At 55.9% G+C, this 13140-nt stretch overlaps 1 protein-coding gene across 8 annotated transcripts in view; it reads right to left on the reverse strand.

Annotated features, from left to right (window-relative positions):
• The window catches only part of Csnk1e (casein kinase 1 epsilon), a 32110-nt gene extending 22063 nt beyond the window's left edge, over positions 1–10047 (reverse strand). For 5 of the 8 annotated variants that reach the window (XM_047549196.1, XM_047549197.1, XM_047549204.1 and 2 more), the window contains exon 1: positions 247–482. The gene's annotated coding sequence lies outside the window, so the exon portion shown is untranslated. Of the gene's footprint in view, positions 1–246; positions 484–9987 lie in introns of those variants that run through there. The other 3 variants (XM_047549199.1, XM_047549200.1, XM_047549201.1) reach the window with 3 other exon arrangements.
• Between the last annotated feature and the right edge of the window lie 3093 nt (positions 10048–13140).

Below are 13140 nucleotides of genomic sequence, written 5' to 3' on the forward strand. Positions count from 1 at the left end.
GCGGGCGGGACGGAGGGGTCCTCCCCCCGCAAGCCTGCAAAATAACAGCCCCCTCCTCCGGTCCCCAGCCGCGCCTTTGTCCTCGCGGGCCGAGCGGGCGGCGCCCGGAGTGCCCCCCCAGCCCGCGCGAGCGCGCGCCTGCCGCCCTCCGCTCCTCCCGCTCCCGGCAAAAACAAAGAGGCGGACGAGCCCCGTTTCCCCCCGGGTTTGCGCCCCTCGGCGGGCCCGCGGACCCCCAATATTTACCCCGCCGGGAAGGCGCCGGTGCCCGGCCGCTGCTCGGGGGGCTGCCGCGGGCGGGGGCGGCCCGCCGGGGCGGATGCCGGAGGATTCGCGGGGCCGCCCGGCGCGCCAGCCTCTCCCGGCCCAGCCGCCGCCGCCGCGCCGCGCCGCACTCCGCTCCGCTCGCTCGGCCCCGGCCGGCTCTGGCTCTGGGCTCTCGCCGCCGCCGTCGCCGCCTCCCGGCCGCCCGCCCCCGCCGCCGGCTCGCGCGCTCCCGCCCTGCGCGCGCCCGTCGGCTCCCATTGAGCCCCGGGCCCGCCCGCTGATGTCATCCCCGGCCCGCCGCCGCCGCCCCGGAGGATTTAAAGGGCCCGCATCCTCCCAGACCCGGGGAGCCGGGGGCGGGGGTTGAGCAGTCAGGGATCGCAGTGCCCACGGCCCCTGGGGAGCAGCGTGCGGGAACGCAGGCTCGCGCGCGGGGCACGGGGTGCGCACGCAGACTCGCCACCCGAGGCAGCGCCCGGTCCAGGGGGAAGAGGTGGGCGCACAAAAGCCCGGTTTTCTACGTCCAAGTCCCCTCCGCCCCTGCCAGGGTCTCTCTCCGCTCCGAAGGCCGGTGGTTATGCCTGGCACTGCAAAGGGAGGTGTTAGGAAGTTGGGGTCCAGTCCACCTTTAGGCTGAGTGCTGTGGAGAACACAGGCCCGGCGGAGGGGTGAGGGGTGAGGGGTGTTGACAAAGGGCCAGGGAGGTCGCCCTGCAGGGCTCAGTCACACATTCCTCCCAGAGGGGTATCAAAGGCAAAGCCCCTTTTTCCTCTCCGTGCGATCCTCCAGGCGGCTCAGTGAAGTGCGCGGAGCTGAATGAGAGCCCCACACACGCCGTGGGAGCAGCACTGGAGTCAGGGCACATCCAGTGGAGCCACCTCCCGGCCTGGGTTTCCCTAACTGAAGATGGGGAAGAAGACCCTGCCCTCCCCAGGTCACGGGAGAACTAATTAAGGCTTCCTACCGGCTTCCAGCTGATGACATGTTCTAGATTGGGTTATTAAAATGATGATATTTACATCCAAATTATGACACACCTACATTCTCACACACACAATTGTGGCTGTAGACACACAAAATGCCTCAGCACACGGCAATCCAATCCCGGAAGACTCACCTCCATAATAACCGCATCTTCCCTCAAGCCTGAGGGACTTAGTCACACACTGTTCACTGATGGGAGTCCTACAGACCAGGTCCTTTTTCTGGTCAGAAGAGTTTGTGCCCAGAGAGGGCAAGGAGTTTGTCCAAGACCACACAGCACAGCAAATAGGCCATTCTCCTAATGATGTCTGGGAAGCTGGGCCTCAGAGACCATTTTCAAGAAGAGAGGAGGAAGCTGATTCCAGGAGGTGATGCCTGTGGCAGTCAACTGGGGCCTGCCCTCAGTGCCACCTTTGCTGGGGCAGGGGGTCACCAACCAGGTGGCAGGCTTGACTTGGCCTGATGGTTTCTTCTTGTTTTTATTTTGTTAATTGATTTCCAGTTGGCAGATTTCATATTATAGATCCGTATTCCTGACTTGTCTTGAAGCCTTGGGAGATCTAGCACTCTGGGCACAAATTGTCACCTGGCCCTGGCCACATGCCACACTAGCTTGGGCATCAGCCCAAGGGCCCCATTCCATATCCCCACATCAGTCCAGGCAGTGGGACCCTGGCACAATGGCACACCCTGCGTCCTCCCTCCTCACCACTGCAGGCCTCCACCCTGGGTCCTGCTTTCCAAACTCGGCCCCTCCTCGTCTACAGCACCAACTAAGCACCGCGTGGCAATTTCATTTAATCCTCTCAAAGGACAATAGATTGAATTGGTTTTCTTTACATGTTTTACAGAAGGGGAACCTGAAGCTCTTGAGCACAGTTCAACCTCTCTGGAGACTCAAACCTGGAACTCGCTAAACACCCCTCCTCTCTTCTCCTCACCCAGACTCCCTTCAGAGCCGACTGCAAGGCCCTCTTCCAGCTTCCCCTCCCTATTCCCGGCTGTGGCCACGCCTCCCCCCACCCACCACTCCCACCAGCCCCAAGGAAGATCCTGATCTATTCCCTGGGCCAACAGGTCTTAAAAGAGCCTCCAGTCCCCCAGGGGCTGTTAAAGAGCCCAGGGCTCTGGGCCCTCCCTGTCTCTCTCCCAGGGTCTCCACCCACTCTCTCTTTTGGATGGAGGGGCACTCTCCACACCCTGTGCCCGATAAAGCTGATTTTGGGTCCAAGTCCTCTTCCTTCCTACTCCCCCATAAGTCCAAGCTGTGAGTCCTACGGAGCTTTGCAGCAAAGCTCTAAGGGGAAACAGACATGATGCAAAACAGCTAAGGAGAGGAGGCTGTTCCAGAGCAAAAGAAATCTTACCTCATGCCAGCCGCCTTCCTCTCCAAGATCCCTTCTGGAACTGACTCCCAACTTTAAAGCCCAAGGGTGTGGCCAGCTCAAGTTCCCAAGCCACCCTCCCACCTCCCGGGATGAACGGGTGACGGTGGAGTCCCGACCTGCCAGGGGCCATGCTGGGTTTCCAGGGCTCTGCACTGAGCCAGGAGCAGCAGCCCTCCAGGCTCCCTCCCTAGCTGACGTTTGCACCTGCTTCCTAATCTCAGACCCGCTCAGGACCACGTGGCACTCCAGAGCACTGGGCAGGAGGTCTGGAGTCCTCGAGGACAGCCCATGCAGTCGCAGTAGACGCTGAAACCCAGGATGGGGAGAAAGATTTCAGGAGCTTGCAAAGCAATCTCTTCCTGAATGTGAAGGGTGGTTCTGAACACGGCCCTCCAAAACTGGTCCTCAGCCCCTGACCTCAACTTCCAGAAGGCTCCTTGCTCCTGCCACTGCCTCACTGAAGGAGCGGGGCAGGCTCCAGCCTAAGGGCTTAGCCCAGGCCATTCCCGGAGATCCACACAGCTCCCCTCACACCTCCTGGGGGCCTGACTCCCCAAGTCACCTTCACGGGGAGGCCTGCTCTGGGCCCCGCCCGGCCTCTCCTGGTCTACTCCGCCATTTCCCTGGCGCGCATTACTATCTAGCATACTCTAGATGGTACTTTTTTTTTTTTTTTTTTTTGTCTGCATCCCCCACTCAGAGAACTAAGTCGCATGAAGGCAGGGACTTGATGCTATTTTGGGCACCGCTGTGTCGCCAATATCTAGAATAGTGTCTGGCACCCAGGAGGCATTTAACAAACAATGAGCGAATGAATGGACTGTGAAGAGGCAGCCTTCCTCCCTCTAACCAAACCTGAAGAGCCATCCCCTGGCCCTGCCAGCCCGCTCGGAGACAGTCGCCTGCATTGACTCATGCAGTGTGGCATCTGCCCTCGAGGGAGGACACGGCCTGCCAGTCCCTCACCCAGGGGAGCGGAGGATGCCGTTCCAAGTCACTGACACCCCCATCAGGCTCCTGCCCCTGAAGCCCTCTAGGAGGGAGGTGGTCCGGCCTCCAGTGCACCGGCGCGGCGAAAGGGCTGCTTCAGATGCTGCCGCTGCTGCTTTTTACCATGTGACGCTGGCTAAATTCCTTAAACTCTCTGAGCCTCGTTCGTAGAATTGGGATCATACAGATAATAATGCACAGAAGCGACTTGGCCCCAGCCAGCCGTGAGTGGGAGGGACTTTCGCAGGTCCCGGGAGCAGAGTCAAAAGTCCAGCCCACCTGACGGGAACATGCAGGCTGCGTCCCCTCTTCCTGCAGGGGGTTCGGTCAGAGGCCTGCAGACCTAGGTGGGCCAGGTAAACCACTTAGCCTTGTCCATCTTGGTCTTGACTTCTGGGGGGCCCCTGCAGGGAGGTTCCCTGTGTCTTTGGCTTCTAGGGTCCTTCTCCATCTCTCCCAAGACCCCTGAGGATCAGCAGCCTCACGGGCTCTAGGAGGCCCCCCATCACGTCTGCTGGCTGAAGATGCTGCCTTGGTACAGTTACTCCTCGCCCAGTGAGACCTTGGCTCCCTGTGCCCAGACCTTCTAGGGGGTCCACCCAGCTCGGAGTCTTTCCGGGGCAGGGCCCTCACAAGCCTCTCCTTCCAGACGCTTCTCCTAGGTGACCTCACCACATGGCCATGCCTGGTCAGATCATCCTTTGGCAATGGTTCCTCCCTCCTCCTCCAGCTCCGGGGTGGGGTGGGGTGGGGGTGGGGGGTCACAAGAGGCCCAGGTTTGAGTCCCAGGCCAGTCATTGGATATGGTGGGAGCTTGGGGAATTCACAGGCCTCTGTGAATTCCAGAGGAGGTGATCTCTAGAGGTCTTCAGGGTCCCGCTTTGTAGAGTAGAGACTGGGCTGGATGGGGAACATCCCCTACACTCGGCACCCAGGGCACTGTGTTGGGAAAGACTTTGGGGTTACACAAATCTGGGCTCAGTGAGCGGTGTAGCTGGGCATGGTGGCTCGCACCGTAATCCCAGCAACTCCTTGGAAGGCTGAGGCAGGATTGCAAACTGAGAGCCAGCCTGGCCACTTAATGAGACTCTGTCTCAAAGTTTAAAAAGGGGGCCGGGGTGTAGCTCCATGGTATAGTACCCCTGGGTTCAATCCCCAGTACAAAAAAAACCCAAAAACTAAACTAAACCACCGTGAGCCGGGCAGTCCGCTCTACCTCCCAGCTATTTTCTGAGCCCGGCTGCATCTCACCTCTCTGCCACCTGGTTCCTATGGCTACCTGGTGACCAGCGTGATTGTGTCCTTGGCTACTGAAATGACAGCCAGCTATGAAACCCACATTCTTTCCGGGGCCTGCTCCGGCCTGGCCTGGGCTCTCCTGCTGTTCCCTCGGCCTCCAATTATCTAAGCCCAGATGCTTGAAAGGCTGCTCCTGCTCAGGGCTCAGGTTACAGCTCGAAGTCCCCTCCTCCCAGAAGCCTCCTGGACCACACGCCCTGCCCCGCTGCCCTCTGCCAGCGACGCCCGCCCCCTTCTCTTTCTGGTACTTCGCATGGACTGAAAACACTAACTTCTCCTTAACAGCCTTGAACTTCTGCTCCAACAGGGAGCAGCCCTCCCGTGGGTGCCCTGTAAACAGCTGTGCAGGGCCTGGCCTGGGAGGTCTGGGGCTGGAGGAGGGCCTGACACTTCCAGACTGTGAGGAAGAGCCTTCTCGGAGGGACGGCCCTGTCCTGTGGCTCCTCCCCTCCCTGTCCTCCCCCTCCGCCAGGCCAGGCCGGTGGTGTCTTCCCTTTTTCCCTTTGCCGTCTCCTTCAGGGAATCTGGTCACGTGACCCACAGGCACAGGGAGCACTCAACAAATCCCCCAGTGTCCCCAAAGGCCCCCTTGCCCTGCCCCGAGCGGACCTGCCTGCTTCCTCCCTCCACCTACCCATCACCTCCCTGCCCCTCTGGGCTCAGCTGACCCTCCCACTCAGCACAATGTCCCTCGGTGCCGCTGCCAACTGTCTCCAGAACTTGCTCCTTGCACCCTCTGGGAAGCCGAGGATTCCCATTCCCAAGACACACAACCACTCATTAGCCGCACCACGGGACTGTGGAGAGCCGCCACTAATGATCCCGAGTCCCACACACAACTCTCCTGGGCCAGCAGAGTTGGTGCGACTCATCTGGTCCTCGCCACGTCACATGTATGTCCACAAACATTTCCTGATGCCACAGAGCCTGAGACGTCGGCCCCAGCCCCTCCTGGACACCCGCAACTACAGGGCTGGCCACGCACAAGATCAAAGACTGACTGGGCACCAGAGAGACTGTGCCCTCTGCCCTCTGCCAGGGGCACCAGAGCTATTTTCTCTTCCTCCCTCCCTCTGCGGTGGTGGTGCTGCGGATGGAACCCAGGGCCTCCTGCGTGCCAGGCAAGTGCTCTACCACTGAACTAAACCCCCAACCCTGGGGCCTCTCTCTCTGGCCTCCAACTCCTGGGCTCAAGTGATCCTCCTGCCTCAGCTTCCCGGGCCTGGGATTATGGGCTCACACCTCCACGCGGGCCTGCTTTCTCTGTGTGAAGAGCTACCAGTACCACTTAGAGACAAGTCCCTGAGTCCCGCCCCCACAAACATACTACCCCCAGGCCCCTCTACAGACGCGAGGGGAAGGAGGCGGGCCTCAAAGGTTGGCGGGACTCCGATGGGGGAGGAGGAACAGCCCAGCCCCAGCAAGTGCTGAAACCTCAGCTCTTTGGGGGTGGGAGGGGCCCCCAGTGGGGAAACCGCCAAAGGGAACCCAGGACCCCCCTCCCTCTGGGGTGAGGAGTAAAGGGGAAGGAGGAGGAGGTGGGGTCTGGGTCCCAGGCAGCTCCGCCCGGGTCCGGCGGCCATGGACTCCACGTCCCTCAGGTTGGAGGTCACCCCACCTACTTTACAGGTGGAAACCGGAGGCCCAGAGAGTTGAAGGAACCTGAGCTCAAGTTCACAGGGGCAGTGAAGACTGTCGCCGGGGGGAATGGATCCCACTCCCCCTGCAAATGCCAACAGTCTGCCCATGACATCCGAGGACCCCACCAGGACTCCACTGCAGTTCTTTTGTCCTTCAAGACACCATGAGTCCACCTCCCACTCTGGAAGCATCCAGGGACTCTGGTGACCACTAAGGCAGCTGTCTTCAAAGTAGATGACTGCACCCCGCAAGCTCACTAGGTGACCCGTGGGATGCAGGAGGAAACAAGCGGAATTTATATTCTTATTTAGTTTTTAATCTTAGTCTTCTTAATATTCTCTTGTGGGGGTACTGAGGATGGACCCCAGGGGTGCTCTATCACTGAGTTACATCCCTAGGCCATTTTATTTTATTTTATTTTATTTTATTTTATTTTATTTCCACCCAGGGACGGAACTCGGGGGCACTCGACCACTGAGCCACATCCCCAGCCCTATTTTGTATTTTATTTAGACACAGGGTCTCACTGAGTTGCTTTGCACCTCGTTTTTGCTGAGGCTGGCTTTGAACTCGAGATCCTCCTGCCTCGACCCACCAAGTAACTGGGATTATAGGCCTGTGCCACCACGCCCAGCTCTCAATATTCCATTTCGATGTATATTTATAATATGCATATTAACACAGCAGAATTTATATACTTGTGTTATAAACAAGTAAACTATTCACGCCTATAGTCCCAGCAACTGGGAGTCTGAGGCAGGGGGATCACAAGTTTGAAGCCAGCATGGTCAATTTAGTAAGACCTGGTCTCAAAATGAAAAATAAAAAGGGCTGGGATGCAGTTCAGTGGTAGACGTCCCTGGATTCAATCCCTGGTACCAGAAAGAAAAAAAAAAAAGGGCCCAGCATTGCTAGGAAGCCCAGGGACAGGGCCGGGGGACAAAGCTCTGGCAATCATCGGGCCTTCCACTCCTGACCAGAGGGGGGTCGAGGTTGGAATGTTTCAGAAAGTGTCCCCCCAGGCCCGAGGCAGGGATTGATGCTGAGTCCTGAGCTAACTATCTCTCCAACTGACTAAAGTTGCGGCTAGGCAGTGAGCCGCCACCAGTGTTCTGAGAATCCAAGGGCGACCACCCAGTCGTGCTTCAGAAAGCAGAGACGCCTGGGTGCCAGTCGCTAGGAGCCTGAGATCCCCACTGCTGTGTGGCGCGATAGGAGAGGCAGAAAGGCATGGCTGGGGTGGGAGCTGTGGACCCTCAGCAATGGGTCTCCCTGCCACTCAGGCCCTCCCCCCAGCTCAGCGCCCCCTCTCTCCCATTCAGTTGGAGCACCAGGGGGGCATCATAGCAAGATCTAACTGGGAACCCAGAGCAGAGCCCCCGGGGCTGGGGTCTCGGGGCTCCAGGAAACATGGCCACAGGTACCCCGGGGGATTGAGCTGACAAGGGTCCAGGCCCCCAACCAGGATGGCCAGGGAGTTAAGAAGGTGAGGGGGTCAGGAGGGCGGGGCCACATGATCTCCCTCAAAGGCAGAAGGAGGCCTGGCTACCTGCTGCCTAGTAAATAGGTAGATGGGGCATTATTCCCATTTCACAGATGAGGAAATGGAGGCCCAGAGAACAGAGACTTCTGCTTTCTCTAAGCAAGCCTTAGCTGGTCCATGTGCAGCGATGACTCAGACTTGACCTCCCATCCCCATCCCCCACATTCCTGCACCTAGTCATCGGATATAGAGACCCTGGGGGAGTTAGGAACCCTGAGGTCCAAACTTACTCCATTACTGTTCCCCATGTGGAGCTTGAACAAATCATGTCTCCTGAGCCTCAGTCTCCTCATCTGTGTAATGGTTTGATTAACCAAGCTCTACCTCCACCTCCACCCCCTACTTTTCTTCCCCAGAAGCACATTCCAAGAGGCTGAATCTGGGATGCTGGAACATCTGGGATGCTGGAGGTCACAGGCCCTGCCTCAGGATGCTGTCTGTGCTTGCCTCACACAGAGTGGACGTGGACGGTTCCTGCTGGCTCTTGTCAACCTGCCCCAGGCCTAGACATCCCCGTTCTGGGCGTTCCCCCCCCTCCAGCTCTTCTCCTACTCTGGCCCTCAGCAGTTTTCAAATCCACAGACTAGTGTTCCCTTTTCCTGCATGAATTAGCTCATTTAATCCTCACACCACACAGGGAAGGGACTTTAGGTATCCATTTCCCAGAGGCAGGTGGGGGAAGCTCCAGAGACAGCAAAGAGCTTTCCTAAGATCCCCCTGTAGGAGGTGGAGCTCCCAGCCTGTCCCACCCAGAGCCTGGGCTCTTTCCACATCACCTCCCTGTCTCCCCTCAGTTCCTTGCTCCAAGGGTTCCCAGTGGTACCCAGCCATGGCCAGTTCATCACATGGAAAATTATGCAGCCATTAAAAAGAATGCTTACATACTCAATGACTAAGAACACCATGAGAAAATGCTTAAGACAATGGTAAGAGAGGAAAAGCAAGACATAAAAACTGTAAATATGGTATGGATTCAATTATAGTTAAATGATCATAAATAAAAATGACTAGAAGGAAACAGACCCAAATAAAGAGGGTGGTGTTACCATGTGTCCTTTTTTTTTTTTTTTTTTTTTTTTTGGCAGTACTTGGAACCCAAGGGCTGTTTCACTGAGCTACATCCCCCAACTCTTTTATTATTAATTATTATTATTATTATTATTATTATTATTATTATTGAGACAGGGTCTCCCTGAGTTGCAGAGGCGGGCCTCTAACTTGCCTCAGCCTCCTGAGTAGCTGGGATTACAGGCCTGAGTCATCATGCCTGGTTTTACTTGTCTTAATACCATAGAGGATTTCTTTCCTATTTTTCTCCATTTACCAAATAATCAATCAGCTCATGCTTCTTTTACAACGAAGGAAAGCTCATGTAAGAAAAAAAGTATAGTAATAATACATTTGTGGCCAACTCGGTGGCGCAGGCCTGTAATCCCAGTAGCTCAGGAGGCTGAGGCAGGAGGATCATGAGTTCAAGGCCAGCCTCAGCAATTTAGCGAGACCCTAAGCAACTCAGTGAGATCCTGCCTCAACATAAAATAGAAAAAAGGGCTGGAGATGTGGCTCAGTTAAGCGCCCCTGGGTTCGATCCCTGGTGCAAAAAAAAAAAAAAAAAAAAAAAAAAAAAAAATACATCTGTGGTTGAAGTATTTGGAAACTTGCCGCTGCCTCTTCTACTTCCTTTCTCCTTCAAATCCCTCCAAAGCCTGCGTTTTCAGGACAACGTAGCCACGACCAAGAGGCAACAAGCACCTCCAGAGACCCGCGCCCAGTTCCTTCTTCCTTTGACCTGCCTCCTCGACGAGGCTGCCCTCTGCGCCCAGAGACCGCGCACTGCGCCCGCCCAAGCCCTCCCGCAGTTCCGCCGGCACTCACCTGGCCCTGGGAGGTCCGCCTGCGAGATGCGCACACCTGTCGCTCCAGGTGAGGAGTCGGCCAGCCGGGCGCGCGCCCGGAGCGGGTTGCCGGCCGGGGGCGGGGCCGCGACGTCAGCTCCCGGCCCCGCCCCGGCTCCGGCCCCGCCCCGGCTCCGACCCCGCCCCGGCTCCCCGCCCCGGGGCTTCGTGGTTCTCGTGCTTGCAGGGTGAGGTGCAGGCCCATTCAGTCGGCGCGCACGCCTCGTGTGGGTTGCGCCCCCGGCCATCTGCCGCGCCTGCCAAAGGGGCCTCCAAGTGCGGCCCTGGGGCTGCGGGACCCAAGGAAGGCTCTGCACTCCCCAGCGAGGAGCCGAGAAGCTGCTCCCCCCACGCACCGCCGCCCCCGGCCCAGACGGAACTCTGGTCCTGGACTCCAGGCTCACATCCCCCGGGGTGCCGAATGACCTCCGATGGAGAGAGCCCCCGAGTCCCCGGTGTTTCCTTCTGTCCGTACCCGCCCCCCTCTGCTTCCCTGGACCCCACCTCCCAGCCCTCTTGCCAAGGAAACCAGGGCTGGGTGAGGGGAGATGGGAGGTGGTGCCCCAGATGGTTTGGTAAACTTCTCTTGGGATCTGCCCCCTGCATGCAGGAGTCTGTATGCGTCTTCTCTGTATTATCCGAGATTGTATTTGGCAAAATTCTTTGTTGGCGCTGCTAGCTTGTGGTAGTGGCAGAGGTCAAGGGCTTTGGAAAGGTGCCGACTACCCAAAAACTTTAAAAATGTGTTTGCCTTGGACCAGTGGCTCCATGTTTGGAAATCTGTCCTGAGGAAGGCGTCTAGAATATACACGTTCATTGTGGAGTTCATTATAAGGAAGAAAATTAGAGCCAGGGTGTCAACAAAAGGGGATTGGTCAACAGCACCAACACCACGGAATCTTATACAAGCATTGAGAGGGATGTTTACAAACAGTGTGTAATCACACGAGGAAATATGTTAGAGTATTGAGAGAATAAACGCAGGGTGAAAATATGCAGTGACAGCAGGATTACACTTGAACTTCAAAACAAAATACAAATTTGTACATAGAGAAGAGCCTAGAAAGAAAATGTTCACTGTCACATTACTGGGTGGTGGCACTGTGAGGTTTGTTCTTTATCCTTTTGTTTTCACACATTTTCGACATCCAAAGGACTTACTTCACTTTTATGAAATTCCTTTGTTTCTGAAGTTCCCATTAATTGATCACCTACTATGATCTTATAAACCCCTATATAATCCTTGCAATAGCCCTGGGATAAGAATTACTGTATCCCTCATGTTACAAGTGAGGAAATGAAGTTCTGAGAGGTACATTACCAAGCTCACCTGAGTAGCAAGGGCAAGGCTGACCTTTCTGTGTTACCAGCGAGGAGCCCTCTTAAGCAGTCTCCTCATTAGCTGCTGAGCTACCAGGACCACCAGACTCAACCGTCTGACAGAAGCAGGAAGGGGCTATCCCCCTTGGCAGTAACTTCAAGGGAAGGCAGTGCAAGAGGGCCTCCGGGGTGTGGGGGAAAGAGCCCCAGCATGCCCTCCTCTGGATGGGGAGCCCCTTCTCCCACCCAGGAGGCTTTGAATCTGCCGTAGCCCTGCCTGGAATCCCCCAGGGAGGACAGACTCCCAAGGAGGAGATGCACCCTAAGAGGTTGGCTACTTCAGCCTCTGCAGTTAATTTTATATCTTTATTATGTTTTTCTGATTATAAAAGTAATAGATATTTAATAGAAAACTGGGGAAGTCAATAAAATATGAAGTAGAAAATAAAAGTCAACCCAGTGCCCGGCGTGGTGGCACGCACCTGTAATTGTGATGACATGCGAGGCTAAGGCAGGAGGATCACAAATTTGAGGTCAGGCTCTGCCATTACTGAGACCCTGAGCAACTGAGTGAGACCCTGTCTCAAAATAAAAAATAAAAAGGGCTGGGGATGCGGCTCAGTGGCAAAGCATCCCAAGTTCAATTCCCAGTACTCAAAATATTATAGAAAAATTTGAATATAAAAAAGTTGAAGGGATCCTATAGCGATGGCACACGGGGCCTCTGTGTGACCGGCTCTCGCAAAGCCCTTCACAGGAAATGACCCGTTGACTCCTCTCAACTGCCCTTTGTGGGTGCCTTACATTACGATGGTTCCTTTCAACTGAGGGAACTGAGTCCCCTTTATGAGTCACTTGGGAATTCATGTCAGGAGATTCTGCAGGACAGAGAAACAGGAAAACAGTTCTGGTTTTGGTCACTATAGACGAGGCACTCGGATGCCCACGAGAGCAGGTCAATGAAGTCTTCCCAGAGGAGGCGCCCTGCCAGGGGCTTCCAGGAGCTGCAGGGGTTTGCCTTCGGGAGTAAAGGCAGAGGAACGGCCCACCAGCGCGGAAGGCCTGAGGTGTGGCTTGGGCTGCCGCCCAGGACTCATTCCTTACCACAGACGACCTCACACAAGTGTCTGCCCTCGGGCAGGAGGAGGAGGGAGAGGCCGGGCCCACTGCATGCTTAGGTCATGCGAACGTGACTGCAGTGAACACTGCATGGGCGCTGGGCTGGCGTCTGAAGGTGGACGCTCCGTGGGCTGCGAGGGAGGCCTGGGGCGGCAGCAGAGCCTAGGAACTGAAGTGAAGAGGCCGGAAGCCAACGGCTCCCACCCCAGAAGGAGGAAGGTTCCCCAGTCCTAGTCCTCAACACCAGCCCCAGGATTCTGACCAGAGGGATCCACCCCAGATACCCCAGCCATTGAGGTGGAAAGACCTCCAGCAAACCCTAATTCAAAGTACTTATCATAATGTATTTGATTCTATGTGCATAGAATAACCCTGGAAAGTTCTAGAAGAAAGAAATTGGCAGGTCATGTTTTCTTTACAGAATTTGCTGGGGATCAAACCCGGGGCCTCACATATGCTAGGCAAGTGCTCTACTACCAAGCCACATCCGCAGCCCACACTTTCTTTAGTACGTAAAGAACATCTAGAAATCAATAAGAAAAGAAAAAAAAAAAAACAAAACACCAACCTTGGAATGTAAACATGACTAGGAATATGAACAAGAGTTTACAAGAAAGGAAATATTTTTTTAAATCAGGTAAAGAAGGCAACCTCATTCGCCATAAGAAAAATACAAATTTAAACTACACTGAGA

This window comes from Sciurus carolinensis, chromosome 4 (assembly GCF_902686445.1).
Source record: "Sciurus carolinensis chromosome 4, mSciCar1.2, whole genome shotgun sequence".
Lineage (NCBI taxonomy): Eukaryota > Metazoa > Chordata > Mammalia > Rodentia > Sciuridae > Sciurus > Sciurus carolinensis.